Below are 15,317 nucleotides of genomic sequence, written 5' to 3' on the forward strand. Positions count from 1 at the left end.
ACAACTTTATCACATGATTTTTTGTGTGTGTTCTGACAGTTGCTTGTAAAATTGATATTTTATCTCAAGTTCTTCAACAGAGTTTCTATCATCACCATGTGCATTCTCCCTTATTGGGCTCCCAGGAAAAACCCAATTATTAATTGTGAAATAAAGGACTTTTCAGCAGAGACAGATCCCTCTGTTTGCATAGGAACTTCCCAGCAAACCCATCTTCATGGTCCTGCGACCTGTGCAGTCTCACAGGGCCTGTGCTTTAGAAGGGTCCCAAGCTTGATGTAATGCCTGTTGTTGTGATCTTGAAATTCTTAACAATTTTTAAAACAGAAATCCCTGCATTTTCATTTTGCACCAGGCCCCACAAGTGACGTAGTCACTCCTGCTTCCCTGGTGGTGTTGGCTTCTTACTTCCAAACCAAATACAGTACTGATGTTTGTCGGTCCTGGAACCCCATGTAGTCAAAGGGGTTGGACTGGCTCCTTGGTGTGTATTACCGAGGTGGAGGATGCATTAAGCTTCTCTCATCAGCAGGAACTTTCCACCACCCTGTTCACCTCCACTGAATCTCCTTTGAGTCTCTTGGGTCATTTGGTGGCCTCCACTTCAACACATTTTTCTCCCCAGTCTGAGGGAGCAGTCCTAATCTGAACTTTGTCTCTCCCTCTTCCATTTCAAGTAATTTATCCTCAGATGATTGGGGGTGGCACAACCCAATAATTCAATGGTAGAGACACTAAAACTAATATCCAAAAACCTTTGGCTCTGAAACCTGAGTTCAAATGTTCAACACAGCCGAAAAGGAATCTTCTGACAGTGACTAAAATGACGCCTAGAAGAAGCAACCACCAAGAGGTGAGCTGTGGGAGAAATAAGGAAGCAGCCCTTTAAAAGATAGGGATTCAATGATAGAGAATCAACATAGATAAAAATAATACTCGGTCATTGGTTGGGCATGGTGGTTGACACCTGTAATCCCAGCACTTTGGGAAGCTATGGCAAGTGGATTGCTTTAGCTCAGGAGTTTGAGACCAGCCTGGGCAAGGTGGCAAAATCCTGTCTCTACAAAAAAAAAAAAAATTAGCCATGCATGGTGGTGTGTGCCTGTACTTGCAGCTACTTAGCAGGCTGAGGTGGGAAGATAGCTTGAGCTTTGAAGGTCAAGGTTGCAGTGAGCCATGATTGTGTCACTGTGCTCCGGTCTGGGCAACAGAGCAAGACCCGTGTCACAGAAAAGAAAATAACTAGGTCTAAGGAAAAGGCACATATTCATTGCTTATGAAGATATATGCAAATAAATATGCAAAATGAAGTGAAAGGAAAGGGGAAAGTTCTCCCAATGAGTATAAAACTGACTGAATGTCAGCTGTCGTCTCTGTTACTTAAGGGTTCATTGTAAAGGAAAGCTGAGACTATACTGGAAAACAAATGTGACAAGAACTGAACCATATCTTTCTCTTTTAAACATACATATACACACACAACAGCAATGACAATATTATTTTACCTGACTCATTCTGTTGGTCAAGTGTCTTTATCGTTTTTCTTAGGTGCTGTTATTTATTAATGTATCTAGTACTTGATGTGTATTTTCATAATACGAGATTAATTCATGACCTTTCCTTTTAGCACCTCTATGTTCCACGTTGATGATGACATTCAATGCATATGCAGTAAGATTTGAAGAGTAACAGCTAGAACAGACTGCTTGGATTCAAATGCCTTTTGCTGTTACCAGCTCTGTAACCTTGGATGCATGTCTGAACTTTTCTATGCCTCAGTTGCTCCATCTATAGAAAGGTTGTTGTGAGGATTAAATGGGTTAATATGCTCAAAACACTAGAGTGCCTGGCACATCCTAAATACTCAATAAACGTCAGCTCTTATGATTGCTGTTGGCTTCCCTGTCTGCCTTGTGAGAAAGCAGAGCTGGTACACTGTGTGGTGAGGGACTGCTTTCTGGGGCTAGAGCTACATTTTCTGCTCAAGGAAAGGGCCGTGATTTTCCCAGGGTTCTGCAGCATCCTCACCTCCCATGGTAGGAGCAAAGCTTGACTGGAACATACAGCTAAGGACCCTCTTCCCAACCTCTTTCACCTTCCAGGCAAAGGTGATATGTTCCATGCTTATTTTCTGAAGAGATTTGTCAGAAAGGATGTTTCTCACCATTCACATCCAGAGAAGACTACAGAAATACGGCTGTACAGTGTGCATAATGTTACTTCCAGGTGTTGATAAAGCTGGTGCAGTGATGAATGAGACAGCTAGATGAGGATGATATACCCAATGCATAAGTAAAAACAAAACATTTTACACCTTGGGAAAACCTTTCTGGGAAGTCAGTAGGATCAAATTGTGGAAATTCTAACATAACTGATAAGACTAGAGCACCTAAAGAAAGGCAATCACCTTTGTCTCTACAGCTCTGCAGCCCCTACAAAGCAATCAAATCAAACCGATCATACAATAAAATATTTAGAACATACTATATTTTGGTTTAACCTGCTAACACAGTGTTAGACCTTGGCATTTTCCACTGCTTAGAGTTTCTTTGTGAGAGGAATTCACCCCATTAGGCGACAGCTGTCGCTGTCCTTGGTACTAAAAAACCTTCACTCTCTCTTCTTTTTTTTCAAATGCAAACTAGGAACATTTGTGACTTGCTTTCATAGTGTCTAAAGCACTTGGATTTTTAATTGATTATTTTTTTAGAACAGCCAAGCTTGCCATTGGAGAATTCTTTGAATTTTCAAACAAAGCCCAATGCCACAGAAACCCTGCAGAGTCACGGAAAAAAAGCAATATTACATCCCAATGAAAGCATTTGGTTTCAGGAGCAGCCATGCTAACATTCATCAACATCCTTCACTGCCCCCAGTAGATGCACTGAAGTGGACTCCTGCTGGATGAAATTGTCATGGTCTCTGACCTTCCACTTCTCTCCCCACACATATTTCAGATTCTCAGACTGCACTTACTGACCAAAGTCAGAGAGCCCCCAAAGAAGAAGCCAAATTATCAGAAGGATAGGAGCCTGGATAGGAGGCAAAAGGAAAGAAAACAACCTTTATGTCCCAAACTGGTGTCTTTAACAGCTTCTGTCTAACGGGGCTATGTGAGAACATCAGGAAGATTATGACTGCACGGTAGAATCCTCTAAGCCACCTCTGCTCCCTGAACACTGTGCATTATCAACAGTTGAATTGCCAGTTGCTTAATCTAAGCTTTTTGAGGGCTTTTTACTGGTCAAAAAATAATAACAGGTTAAAAGAATAGTTTCCAATCCCTACATTTACTCACATCACAGCTGGGTGACCCTTTTGTTCTTTTGGGTGCAGCAACCCATGAGGATAAAGGGACAATAGAGATATAACAGGCTAGTAGTATATTTAACCCAACACACTGTGACACTAATGGAAGACATCACAGACATGGTAATATTAAGCTATTTGCATTAACTCTCCCTTGTTGCTGGCAATCATGCTGTGACAAGTGTCATATTCAATGAGAAGATAACCTTAAATATTCCATTTTGACACAAACATCTTTCACTACTAACAAAATTCCCATAAAAACAAGTGCTTCTACATAGATTGCTCTTGCATACACTGACTTAAGGTAAGGAGATGACAAAGGCTGCCTAATTAGCAAGATGTTTTGAAGCTAATACTCAGGAGAGATTATGCTTCTGATTTCCATTTGTAAATATATTCATTTTTCCCCAACTGTATGAAATCTGAAGCTAGTCAGACTTTTGATTGGCTTTAGTTTTTGTTTTGTTTTGTTTTTTGTTTTGTTTTGTTTTGTTTTGCACAGCAGGGGTGGGGCAGGGGGTGCCAAGTAGAATTTCCCTGTATCTAGTGTGAAGATAACATCTTTGGTGTAGAAATTGTACATACCTTCACAATATCCATTCTGTCAGTATGCCATTGGCGTTAAAGGATGTAAAGGGTTTGATCTCCCTTCATATAAGGAAGACTGGGGATGGAGCTCATTGGGGTCCAGCTAACAGAATGCTTCTTATTCTCACTTGAGGGTTTCGAGGTGATGAAAAATTTCCAGAACCTGTGCCCAAATGGATTATAGTCAGAATTAAGGAAAACAGTTGGAGACAACATATTAAATTTTTTAAAAAGCCTAAATTTTAAAAAAGCCAATACACAAAACCAAACATTTCAAGAACCAAAGGGATTCAATAACAGAAAAGATTTTAAGTAGTGGAAAGAAGGTGAGCTTCGTGAATTCTCTTATTTGGGATTTGATTCTCACTCTTGCTCTTTTAGGATACCCATGGTCTCTGGACTAGATATGTTGAGGGGCTCATTCTATGTGGACAACATAACTTTTTTTCATAAATGGGCTTTGTTATTGTTACATGGCACCCAGATATCTCAGAGCATGCTGCATTTGGACATGGTTTTACCCCATGGAAAGCTTAGAGTATAAGAATATGGATCAGCAAAGAAAAGATGCTCAATTTCTATAATGGCATAGAATTCTTTAGTGGATATTTAATCTTTAACCTGTTGCTATGGTCTGAATGTCTCCTCCGCTGGTTTTACACTGTTCAATGACTTGACATCCCCAGTGGAAACAAGTCTGAAAGGACTCAAAACTGTTTCTTTTCTCTCCCACATCCAGAGCAATCAAGATCTCTAGGGGAACATAAGCCCTGCAGAAGATGAGTTCACAAATTAAAAAATTACAAACTGCACAAGGAAATGAATCACCATGAAGGAGAATCAAGACATACAAATAAGTGAAAATTAGCTACCCAAATCTGAACGTAATAAATTTGAGACTCTGTAGATTTTGAAAAAACTAAATAGAACCTCTAGATACAAAAACAATAAAGATTAAAATTTAAAATGCTAAAAGGGGTAAGTTTTAGTGTGATAAGAAGTTATATATCAGAAAGAAGCATGTTTTTATTTTATATAAAAATTATAAAAGGAAATTGTATGCAATATTTATTAATGCCCACTAGGAAGATCTGTATTACGTTCTGAAGATACAAAAATCAATTAAGACCTACCCAGTCCCTGACTTTGTGGAACAAGGTCTAGAACAGACCAACAATAGTGCAATAAAAAGCAATAAAATGTTATAGATAAATAGGGCACAGGGAGGGTATAGACAAGGAAGTGATCAAGGCTATCTAATGGGGTCAGGCAGAAGGCAGTCAGAAAAAGCTTTATAGAGTTTAAGGTTGAAACTGCCTTTGCAAAAAGTGTAACTGAGAAAATTACAACAGTGAAAGATCTGACATAACCAACTCCATCTTGCTTCTAACCTTCAACCTGTCTTTGTTTGTTCCTTGGCATAGGCCAAACTAACTTTGTTTATAGTTAAACTTAGTTTATAGTTAAACTTTGAAACAAAGATGATAACAGCCCTTTTCCAAAACAAACCCCCTTCTTGGCTAGGGACTAGACTGCCTTGCAGGACTAACAAATTAGCCACAAGATTAGCAATTATGGTTTAGGAGTTATGCAGCCTGAAACCACAAGGTTCTGAACCTCCACAATTCCTCCTATGGATAATGTCGTTATTATAAAACCTAAGATTGATGCTCAAGATATTTTTCAGACTCTGTACTTGATAGATCAGCTGGCACCACCCAGATTGATAAACTGGTTCATCTAGTCCAGTGGCCCCCACCCAGGAACTGACTCAACACAAGAGGACAGCTTCAACTCCCTGTGATTTCATCTCTGACCCAACCAATCAGCACTCCCCTCTTCCTGACCTGCTACCCACCCAATTATCCTTAAAAACCTCAATGCCTGAATTTTCAAGGAGACTGATTTGAGTCATGATAAAACTTTGGTCTCCCATACAGCTGGCTCTGTGTGAATTAAACTCTTTCTCTATTGCAATTGCCCTGTCTTGAGAACATCAGCTCTGTCTAGGCAGTGGGCAAGGAGAAACTGTTAGGCAGCTACAAGATGTTTGAGTCTCAAAAGAGGAATAGACGTTTTCTAGACCAAAAATGAGGGAAAAAACATTAAAAGTAAAAACCGCATGGTACAGCACCATGGTATGGCTGGGCCACTGGGTGTAAGTGTGAAGGAAAGAGTTGAGAAGTAAACAGGGGCAGATCATGGACAACATATAGTAATTTTTACTAGGATGTATACAGGAAGCACAGTAATACAGTACTTAAGAACCTGGAGTCAGACTGCCTGGGTTAAATCTTGGATCTGTAACCTACCAGTAATGGGACCTGTCTCAAGTTACTTCATTTCCCTGGATCTCAGTTTCTTCAACTGTAAAATAGGAAACAGTACTACAAAATCTTCAGAAGATTGTTATGATACTAAATGAGACTATGGCTGTCAAAACTTGCGTAATTTCTAGTATGTTTTAAGTGCTTAATGATCATTAGTTCTTATTATTATAACTGCTATTCTTATTAAGAAAAATACGATTTTAAGAGAGATGTAAGCAGACAGCAAAGTAATAAACATTACGGCATTTATTCATTTAGCAAATAAATATTTGAGACACCATAGAAGGAACTGGGGCTATTGTAGTGAACAAGATGGACTCAATTCCTGCCCTCAAGAAACTTACGTTCTGAAGGAGAAGACAAATATTAAATGACCAATTATCATCTTACTTAATTACAATTGTGAGGGATGTTACCTAAAATGGTAGAGAGATACATTATCTTGATGAGCAGCACCTAGGAACTTTGTTACAAATGCTAATTCTCAGTTCCTATCCCAGAGCTACTGAATTGAAAACTCTGGGTTTGGAGATTCACAATCTGTGTTTTAGCAAATACTCAAGATGATTCCAATGCAAGCGAATGCTTAAGAAACACTGTGTGAAGCTTTTACTGTTCAATTTAATGGAAAGAGCTCTTCATTGTAGTTGAAAACACCCTAACAGAACCTGGAATGGAACCGCTGAGAATTACTAGGCTCCAGGTATTCTTACTGTGCCTTCAGATTTTCATAGGTTTCGCTGAGGACTAATTTAGGTTTAAAAAGACTCTGTTTCTTAAACGGAATCTTGATAAAATCTTAAGAAAGAAACCAATAGCTAATTATAGTCTGTTTGGTTTCCCCTCTTCATTACCCTCTGTGGAAATTGAATATAGGCCTGCTGTCTCTAGCATGGGGCTCCACAGTCACCCAACTGCTAGGCGAGGCTTCCTAATCAGGAGTGGAAGTGAGGGTCAGCCATACACCCAGGCTAACATTACCAAGAATACAGCCCATGGATTGTAGCTCAGTGGTATATCACTACTTTTAAAGAAAGTAGGTCCAGGCCAGGTGTGGTGGCTTACATCTGTAATTCCAGTACTTTGGGAGGCCAAGGTGGGTGGATCACGAGGTCAAGAGATCAAGACCATCCTGGCCAACATGGTGAAACCTTGTCTCTATTCAAAATACAAAAATCAGCTGTGTGTGGTGGTGTGTGCCTGTAATCCCAGCTACTCAGGAGGCTGAGGCAGGAGAATCGCTTGAACCCGGGAGGTGGAGATTGCAGTGAGCCAAGATCGTGCCACTGCTCTCCAGCCTGGTGACAGAGCAAAATTCTGTCTCAAAAAAAAAAAAAAAAAAAAAAAAAAAGGAAAGAAAAAGAAAAAGAAAGTAAGTCCAGTTAACTGCAGGGCTTTTATTTTGTGATGGGGCGTACAAATTGGGACAATACTGTTACTAGAAAGGGGTCCCGATCCAGATTCCAAGAGGAGGTTCTCGGATCTTGCACAAGAAAGAATTCAGGGCTGTTATAAATAAATTTTTGGTGCTGCAAAAGCAATAGCACTCGAACATAAATTTAATTTTCTCAGCAAGGCAATTTTTACTTCTATAGAAGGGTGTAACTCACAGATGGAGTAATGGCAAGACCATCCCTGAACAAGGGAGGGGAAGGTGTTCTTATTCCTGACACAGGTAGCCCCTACTGCTCTGTCATTCCCCTGTTGGCTAGGGTTGGACTGCACAGTTTGAGCTAATTCTGACTGGCTATTTTAAAGAGAGCAGGGGTCCGAGCCAGAGTGGCGAGGTGAGTAGTTTGGCAGGAAGGACGGTTACGGAACAGGTGACTCAGGATGATTCAGGTCAGAGCAGGTGACCAGGGGCAACTCAGTACGGAGCAGGTGACCAGGGAACAGATGTGAACTATTGATTAGAACTGGTGGGAAAGTTGTTTACTGAAACTAGAAGCAACAGGGCAAAGAGAACCAGGAAGTTAAACTTTAAAATGGAGAACAAAGAATAAGAGAGCTGAACATACTAACAAACTGATTCTTTGAAGAGAAACATGGAGTTCACTATATTTAACAGGGCAAGTCCATACAGTAAAATAAAAGCAAGTTTATTAGAGAAGTAAAGAAACAAGAGACTGGATAGTCCATAGTCAGAGCAGTGGCACTGGCTGCTCAATTGAGTATATTTATGGTTATTTCTTGATTATATGCTAAACAAGAGGTGGCATGTTCGTGAGTTTTCTAGGAAAGGAACAGGGATTTCCTGGAACTGAGGGTTCCTCCCCTTTTTAGACGATGTAGGATAACTTCAGGATGTTGCCATGGCATTTGCAAAGGGTCATGGTGCTTGTGGGAGTGTCTTTTAGTATGTAAATGCATTATAATTATAGTATAATGAACAATGAGAATGACTAGAAGTCACTTTCATTGCCATCTTGTATTTTTGTGGGTTTTGGCAGGTTTTGTTTATCCTGTTTTATCTGCAGGGTCTTTGTGACCTGTATCTTGTGCTGACTTCCTATCTCATCCTTTGACTAAGAATGCCTAATCTCCTGGAAATACAGCCCATTAGGTATCAGCCTAATTTCACTCAGCCCCAGTTCAAGATGGAGTCGTTCTAGTTTAAACGCCTCTAACAATACTACTGGTGGTTTTTCTCTTTGAGTCTCCTTCAGAGTAATACTCACCTTTTATCTTAAACGTATCTTGAAAAAATGATTCATGAAGATCCATTCCAAGGGATGCCAAATGATTAAACTGCCCAGGGCTGCCACAGGTCCAGTTCAGGCCAGGGCAAATGACAGCACTATGTCACAGTGTGTTGAGAGATAGATAGCCTGTTGCTGTGTTCTTCACTCTCTGAGATTGCCCATCTCAAAAAAGAGGAAAGCAGCTGACCTCACTGAAGTTTAACAACTATTACAGGTAAAGGCAGCATCTTTGAGGCTGAAGCTAGTCTAGAGGTAACTTTCACTCCCAAAGTTTGTTTGTAAGGAGGAAGTTGTTGTTTGGAGGAAGTTTTCCTACAGACATCTTTTTATTCATCGTCTTTGGATAACCAGATCAACCCACACTCTGCCTGCAGAATAGTATTAATAGTGCTTTTGACTAGACATAATCATTATCTATAAAGGAAAAGGAGGAATGCATTTGGATGCAAAGAATACATCTCTTGACAGGGCACAGTGGCTCATGCCTATAATCCCAGCACTTTGGGAGGCCGAGGCGGCCAGATCACTTGAGGTCGGGAGTTCAAAACCAGCCTGGCCAATATGGTGAAACCCCGTCTCTACTAAAAATACAAAAATTAGCCGGGTGTGGCAGCATGTGCCTGTAGTCCCAGCTACTCGGGAGCCTGAACCAGGAAGTGGAGGTTGCAGTGAGCCAAGATCATGCTGTTGCACTCCAGCCTGGGTGTTGCAGACGGACTCTGTCTCAAAAACAACAAACAAACATAAAAAATAATACATCTCTTTCCCTTAATGGCAGGGTTAACAGAAGCAGCATTTGATGACACAGCATTGTACTGGGAGAAGGGTGAAAGGAAAAGGAAGATGGATTCCTTTAATAAGGGTGTAGTGCTCTTTTATACTTTTATATGTGTGTAGTGAAAGAAAATGCTTGATATCAAATATAAGAAGGCCCCCTCTTAGTGTTCTGCACTGGAGACTGCAGGCATTTTGATTTGTGGGTGGAGTGGAGGGGTGGGTTGGATTCCAAGTTATTTTAAAGCCCAGGGGTGGGCTGTTTGGCAGCATTAGAATGTGGTCCTAAAGTAGATTCCCAATAGTTCTTTAAAGAACAAGGAAGTGATTGACAAATGAAAACCTTTTGTGTGTGTGGCCAAAATATTGGAACCAGTATGAGATGGCAAATATTATAATGTAAATTCAGAAGCATTCCTGGAGCTTTTTTAGAACCAAACCACAATGAAAGTGCTCCTGATGAAACTTTGCCACAATGAGGAAAAATTCAATAGGTCCAGTACCCCAACCTTTGTATCTGCCCAAGGCAGACCATGTGTGCAGGCAACAAGGGTAGGGACGGGTTGCCACAGAGCTGAGGAATACCTGATGATACAGGTAGAAGTTATCAAAGTGGAAGGCACCTACTTCAACATATCTTTTACTCTAGAAAATGGGTTATTTGGAGAACAGATGTTCATGATAATAAGAAAAGATGAGAATACTTGGTTTTTATTTTACTTCATTTTATTTTATTTTTTGAGATGGAGTCTCACTCTGTCAGCAGGCTGGAGTGCAGTGGCATGATCTTGGCTCACTGCAACCTCCTCCTCCCGGGTTCAAGTGTTTCTCCTGACTCAGTCTCCCACATAGCTGGTACTACAGGTGCACACCACCATGCCCAGCTAATTGTTGTATTTTTAGTAGAGATGGGGTTTCACCATGTTGGCCTGGATTGTCTGGATCTCTTGACCTCATGATCCGCCTGCCTCGGCCTCCCAAAGTGTTGGGATTATGGGCGTGAGCCACCATGCCTGGCCAGTTTTTATTCTTCAAGTGGTTGACTTACATTGCTATTTGTGTGTATTTCTTATGAACTCTCAAAACTATACTATGAGATAGGTACAAATAGAGAAAACTGGAGGTAGAGAGAAACTCAATAACTTGCTCAAGGTCACAAAGTGGTGGAACTGGGTTTTGAACCCGGGCACTCAGGCTCCAGAGCTTATGCTCTTAATCAGCTAAACCCCTGTAAACTTAACTGCCTCTTAGTCTCTCTGGATTTATGGACAAAGGAATGCAGCAGCTTTTTGTAGTCTAACCTCCCACAGGTGGAAGAGCCTCTGTTTTCTAAACTTTGCACTTAACCGCACTTATTCTGCAAATTCAGATGTTATGCAGTGAGACTGAGGAAATTTTCAATGCATTGACTTAATAGTTTGGGTATTTCCATTGTTATTTCCCTCCCCCTTGGTCTCCAGTTGCTTTCCAAACCCATCATCACTGCATTGCTTTTGGAGGATATTACAGTGGCTAAAATGTTTTAATTCCCAGATCTGCTATGTGTTTGTACATGACTTTAAAACTAAGGAATTCTCAGGTGATTCTAGTATCTACATTTGTAAATAGCAGTATCTAGGCTGTAAATGGCAGGTAGTGGCTATTGCCTGATGGGTTTTTACAAAGCAATTTCTTTGTAAATGACTTTTGGCTTCTTGGGTCAAAGCATTACATCAATTAAATCAGAAATGAAAGGTTCTGACATGACACCAGCTATTACTAGGAAACAGAAGAACATGCCTACAATAAGAACCATGGAGATCAGAGAACAAGTACGCTCAATTGAGTGAAAGTAACAAATTATTGGGAAAAAAGTAGAAAAAAATGACATGTATATGAACAACAATATTATTACTAGTTTTGAAAGAATATAGAACTTCTTCCGTTGCAGCCCATCAAAATCACTTTTAACCATTTTTGTTTGGAAAAATGACTTACTATAATATTTTATTTAGAGACCGAAATTCCTAGCTGGGCTTGGTGGCTCATGCCTGTAATCCCAGCACTTTGAGAGGCCGAAGTAGACGGACTACTTGAGCCCAGGAGTTCGAGACCAGCCTGGGCAACATTTCAAAAACGCTGTCTCTACAAAAAAATACGAAAATTAGCTGTGTGGTAGCATATGCCTTAAGCCTCAGCTACATGGGAGCCTGAGGTGGGAGGATCACTTGAGTTCAGGGGATGGAGGTTGCAGTAAACTGAGATCACTTCACTGCATGCCAGCTTGAGTGACAGAGCCAAATCCTGTCAAAAAAAAAAAAAATAAAATAAAAAAAGAAAGAAAGAGAGAGAAAGAAAGAAAAAGCCTGGGCACAGTGGCTCACACCTGTAATCTCAGTAATCTCAGTACTTTGAAAGGCTGAGGCAGGCAGATCACCTGAAATTGGGAGTTCAAGACCAGCCTGGCCAACATGGTATAACCTCGTCTTTAACAAAAATACAAAAATTAGCCAGGTGTGGTGAAACACACCTGTAATCCCAGCTACTCAGGAGGCTGAGGCATGAGAATCTCTTGATCCTGGGAGGCGGAGGTTGCAGTGAGCCGAGATGGTGCCACTGTACTCCAGCATGGGTGAGTGAGTGAGACTGTCTGAAAAAAAAAGAAAAATGAAAAAAAAAAAAAAAAAAAAAAGAAAGAAAGAAAAAAGAAGCCAAATAAGCACTTATTTCATTGATTGACAGAACTGGAAACTTAAAGGACATTAGATTGAGGTGTTGAAAGCAGCCCATAGACATTCTCAGAAATGAGATCAAGATGTGCACAGGAGAATTACTGTTGACAATACATCAGGATCTACAGAGCAGATATTATTTAAACACAGAAGATGTACATAGCAACATGGATTACAGTATCTCTTCCCTAAATACCAGAACCATATCAACTTTAAATCTGCCTAATGGCACCCTAAGAACTGATGAAGAAAAATCCTGTTGTTTCACGTGAGGTTAGAAGAGGTTTCAGACAGGTTAGAAAAATCCGTGGGCTTCTTGCTCCACATTGTTCAATGCCTTCCAACTCCCCTCAAGACATGCATCATGCTCCAGTATTCCCTATTCTATATAATTGCCAAATTAAAGCTCAGTTTCCTAAGTCAGACATTCTAAACCAATGTGTGAAAAAACAGCTTTGGGAGGGTTGAGTTATTTTCCTCAGTCCTTAGAGTGGCTAGATAGGGCCTGAGGCCAGTGGTTTCCAGCCATATGCAGCTTTGGTGGTTTATTCTCATGTAATATGGAAATAATATTTTCTATGCATGCTGTGTCTTTTTGTTTTAAGTTAGGGAAGAACTTTAAACTGGGAAGAACTGTCCTGAGTACAGCAGGTAGACACTCTGATTAATATTACAAGATTAGCTCATGCTAATTTAGGAAGCATTTGGAGCAGTGTCCAGCACGTGGTGAGTGAAGTTAAAGTGCTTGTCAAAAAATACACATAATTGAAGCTATCATTTAAAAGAATTTACACTAAAGTATAAATGACTAATATGTTCAATGTACCATGAGGGTGTTAGCTGACTAACAAAAGATCTTGTTAATCTGAATTAATTTCTAATTGGATAAATCACAACTTGTGTGATGAGCCCTTGCAATCTGTGCATTTTATGCCTTGCAAACTAGTCCTATAAGGCATAAAAGGCACAGATCAATGTTGTTTTACAGTAGAAAGCATCCTGTCACCTGCACTTCTCTATTCTAACACCCTTACAAGTGATTTCATATCCCATAGGATTTGGTAAAAATAATCATCATTGGAGCAAGAAGTGAAAGTTGGCAAGAAGCATAATGGATATTTAAAATCAAGGAATTATACACATAAATCAATAAATAAATTCTGGTTGAATTAATGCCAACTATCATCAAAGAATAGAGTAAAGCAATCTGGTCTTTGCACAGTGCTTTACCCTGTCAAGGACAATGCAGCAAAAAGCAATTTTACCAAAATATCATAACACAATATCTGAGAGTTGAGAATTATTGTACAATCCTATTAATTTGATTAGTCAAATATACAAGTTAGATTTTTCAATTTATGTTGCACTGATTCCCAAAATTAGATTTCAAATCAGGACTGAAATAGACGTATCAGTAACATGGAGAAGTTTCAAGTATATTTCTAAATCCACTAGGAATCAACTATTGTTTTTTTTTTTTTTTTTTAATTTTCAGTGCCTTCAATTCTTTGCATATATGTAACCTTTGGGAAAAAATATATATTGCAGGGTTTGACGTTATGTATGAATTCTATGCACATAGATTGACTGCTACTGAGGCTCCAGGAGGCTTTGGAGAGAGCAAGGTGGCACTGAATTTGATCATAGAAGACAGAATCATATTTTTAAAAGAATTCTCCCAGCAATTCAGCTATATAGCAAAGGTTTGTCACTTTTCCTCTCAAACCCTTCTGGCTGTCAGTGCTCTAAGAGGAAGGTAAGGAGGAATGCAAACAAACTGCTGGGGTGAAATCCAATAATAGAGTTGGACCCTATTGGGGGTTCCTGAGAAGAATCAGCCCATCTAACATTACTTCCACTGCTATCTCGTTGTCCAAATCCTGCCATTAAAACCTTTCATTAGGCTGGGCGCGGTGGCTCACGCCTGTAATCCCAGCACTTTCGGAGGCTGAGGTGGGTGGATCACCAGATCAGGAGTTCGAGACCAGCCTGACCAACATGGTGAAACGCTATCTCTACTAAAAATATAAAAATTAGCTGGATGTGGTGGTGCACACCTGTAATCCCAGCTACTCAGGAGGCTGAGGCAGGAGAATCACTTGAACCTGGGAGGTGGAGGTTGCAGTGAGCTGAGATCGCACCACTGCACTCCAGCCTGGAGACAGAGCAAGACTCCATCTCAAAATGAACTTTCATTAATACTGTACCTTACAGACCTAAGGTGTGGCCAAAGAAGTGATCCTGTCTAGTCACAATGCCAGCCTATTTTCCCTTTGAAGCAACCAGGAGAACGATTTAATGGGGCCTCATACGTGGGTTAGGGAAGAAGTACAGCCAACATCAAACTGAGCTACTAAATCAGGGTTTCAACTCAGGGTTAGCATCCTTTCTGCTTCGGCACAGTAGCTTCACTGAGTCTCTGCAGCTTTAGGGAGCCATTGCCTGAGGAAGTAGCTGGTGATCATGGCCATTTTGGAGAGCCTTGGGACAGGATGCAACACACTATAGGAGGCTGAGGTGCTTAGTCTTCTGGGCCTGCAACAGATGTGGACAAAACCATTGCTGAATGGCAGTAAAATCTGCTCAGCATTCTTTGCCTTGTTTATGATCTTCTCCTTGTTATTTAGGAACTAATGACGCAGTCTGCAGGATGCCTCTGCTCCCAGGCCTTGTGCTGCTCTCTGACCACTTGCCTGCCTGTTATTTCTGTCTGTAGACAGAGGTCAGCGAGAGAAGCCATCAGACTTTAATCAACCTTCTCTCCCACTTGTTAATATCAGTGACAAAATCTTTGATGAGGACAGAATATTTCATACTTGACTATCAAGGATTCGGGGATCTAGGGATTATTTATGGATTTCATTACACACTTAATTCCCATCCACTGTTACTGTGAATAG

The sequence above is a fragment of the Papio anubis genome, chromosome 6 (assembly GCF_008728515.1).
Source record: "Papio anubis isolate 15944 chromosome 6, Panubis1.0, whole genome shotgun sequence".
NCBI lineage: Eukaryota > Metazoa > Chordata > Mammalia > Primates > Cercopithecidae > Papio > Papio anubis.